The sequence below is a fragment of the Dipodomys merriami genome, unplaced genomic scaffold (assembly GCF_024711535.1).
Source record: "Dipodomys merriami isolate MVZ:Mamm:240054 unplaced genomic scaffold, mDipMer1.0.p SCAF_18, whole genome shotgun sequence".
Taxonomy (NCBI): domain Eukaryota; kingdom Metazoa; phylum Chordata; class Mammalia; order Rodentia; family Heteromyidae; genus Dipodomys; species Dipodomys merriami.
In genome coordinates this window covers 25,077,824-25,080,628 of record NW_027203159.1, presented here as the reverse complement: position 1 = coordinate 25,080,628, position 2,805 = coordinate 25,077,824, and the positions used below count along the sequence as shown (strand labels likewise).

Sequence of the window (2,805 nt, the reverse complement as noted above, 5' to 3'; positions counted from 1 at the left end):
ACTGTATTCAGCTATCATTTCCCAAACTGCCCAATGCCCAATCAGTTTGGAACAGCTCACCCTGGAAATTTGAGATAACACCTCTTCCAGGAGCATCAGTTCCCCATTCAGTGACCATCTCCACCCTCTCGAGCAGACCGGACCATGGGGCAATGATGATTATCAGGCTTCACTGATTATTGGAGCACAGTTGGATATTAGTGTGTGCCCATGGTGAACTAGTGAAACTCATAGTAACCAAGAACCATTGTGACATCACTTTGCCTTTGTGAAATCAATGTCCCATATTTTTTTAATTCCAAGTATTCAATATTATTTAAGTAACTCCAGTGATTAGAGTGGGTCAATTACTATCACTTACTTTTATACAATATTTCAAACTAGGGAGAGTGAGTAGATTCACAGCAGCCTGCCACCCAGGGAGTGATTCATCTTAATGGAAGTGGCCCCTGACCCTGGCAGCTGCTGGAGGAGTGTCCACAGTGGAGCAGGGATTCTTGATGGTCTCATCGACACGTACAATAAGGCGTGCAGCTTCAGAGGCTGCTGTCAAGGCCTTGATCTGCACCATAGCTAGCTCACTCACGAAGGCCTGCAAGTTGTCTGAAATGTCCTCATTCTTGACATCCACCCCATACCACATGCCTTTTGGGCATGCCGAGCCCACAGCTTGTTGAGAATGTTTGTGGCATCAAAATCAGCATTGTCACACAACTGGCATATGATACTTGGCAAAACCTTGGCATAGGTGCCAATCAACAGTTGCTGCTTTCGTGGAATAGTCCTTGAGTAATCTCGCAGGTAGTTGGAAATCTCCATCTCAATGTTCCCACCATCAGCCATCACTGATCATTCTTGATGGCTCTTATGACATCATTATGGCATCATGAAGGGATTTTTTTATCCCCTTCATGAACTGTTCAGCACCACCACAGAGAATGAAGGTCAAAGTTTTGGCCTTGGGGAAGCCAGTGAAGAAGTTGTGCCTCTCCTCTCCAGTCTGTGTCTCTTCAAACACGTGGCAATGACCCAACACATCTGCACTCAGAATATTCATTGTGGTCAGAATTGAGCCTCCACAGGCCATCATTTTCCTCTTCAGATCCTTCTCAGGCATACGGCCTGCACAGAACTTGTCCCTGTAAGAAAAGTACTGCCTGGACACATCTCCAATGGGGAGTTTAGACAAAATAACTTTGGCTCTAGATTGGTAAATCTTCTCTAATTTCTCATAGAGAATGTTCCATTCAGCATCAATTGCCTGATAAAATTCCAGTGTGTGGACTCTGAGTTCAGCATTATCCTCAGCTTTCAGCTCCAGCTCAACACTTAAATGGCAATCATGAGGTTTTTGTACTAATTTCAAACCCAGCATAAGAGAAAGTCTTCTTAAATGCAATCCCAGCTACTAGCTGAGATTCCTCTAGTGCTCTACTCTGGACCTTCTCAATTCCAATCATTTTAAGCTGCAGCAATTCATTGAGCATCATTTCAGCATCAACCACCATTTCTGCTAGGAAATGAGCTTGGAGTTCAGAGTGGTCATGGCATCCTTTTCTAGCAGCTTCCTCTGTTCCACTTTATCTACTTTCTTCACAGTCACAGAAATTTCTTTGATCTTGTTAACTGACAACTGTGTGGCTGTGTGGAAATCTGGGATGATCATCTGAGGGTGGAGACCTTCCTCCATATATGTTTCACCTTCATCAGAAACTCTTCAGCCAGTAGGGTCACGGAGGTATTGTCATCTCCTACCTCGGCATCATGGGATTTGGCAATGTCCACTAAAGTTTTTGCTACAGGATGGACAACATCAAGAAGTTCCAGAATAGTCACTCCATCATTAGAAATTGTTCCTTTGCCTCGGCCATCCACAATAAGCTTTTCTCTGCCACGGGGACCCAAAGTGGTTCTTACAGCCTCAGCAATCACCTGGCTAGCACTGATGTTACTCAAAGTCTGAGGGATGCCTTGAGAGCTATTGGTCCCTTCTTTTAGCAGGATAACTGGTGTGGGTATCATTTTGTAAACTTATTCAGTGGCCCCCAATTCTGCTGTCCGTGTCCAGGCTGCCCAGCAATCCCACAATGCCTCTTGCCGAAAAGCCAATGTCCCATATTTTTTTTACAAACTACTATGACCTCAGCCCAGTCTGAACAAGTGGCCACTAGTACTAACACATAACAAGACTATACATTCCAGACTTTACCTCTGTGAAATCCACTTCCCAAAATTCAGCAGGTTTGGTTGCTTCCATAACCGCCCTCTCCATATGTTACAGCTTTCCCACATTTACCTGATGCAACTTTTTACATACATCACATAGGCTTGTCAGGCTGAGGGCCCACTGGTTTTCAAAACAGTTTTAGTCAGTGACACAGGGCAATTTACAGGGTTGACTAATAACCAGACATAAAGGGACAGAAGGCTGGTAACCATTTTTCATAAAATGTCACCACATTTGCAAGCTTGTTACCACGGTTTTGGCTTCTTCCTTTAATCTTCATGACTAGTATCTCTAGAGACCTCACTGGTTTTAGAATGGTCTCCTGAGCTATGTGATCAGCTCACTTGTTTCCATGAGTCTCAGGATCTCTAGTTTCTTTAAATTCTAGTTAGTACTGTGAACCTCAGTCTGGAGCTTGGAGACTTCTTCTTTTTTTTCCTCCTCCTTTTCATTCATGAAAGCTTGTTTTCATTATCCCAATCTCCTCCTCAAAGTCCTGCTTAACCTGAAAGTGTTCTGCCAGTGTCACAGGAGAGTCCTGTCTGACTACTGCTCTTTCTCACAGCACCTTTGCTTGC

General features: G+C 44.1%; 1 pseudogene; it reads right to left on the bottom strand.

Moving 5' to 3' along the window:
- Window positions 1-433: 433 nt before the first annotated feature.
- Window positions 434-2,022, bottom strand: LOC138829970 (T-complex protein 1 subunit eta pseudogene; annotated as a pseudogene).
- Between the last annotated feature and the right edge of the window lie 783 nt (window positions 2,023-2,805).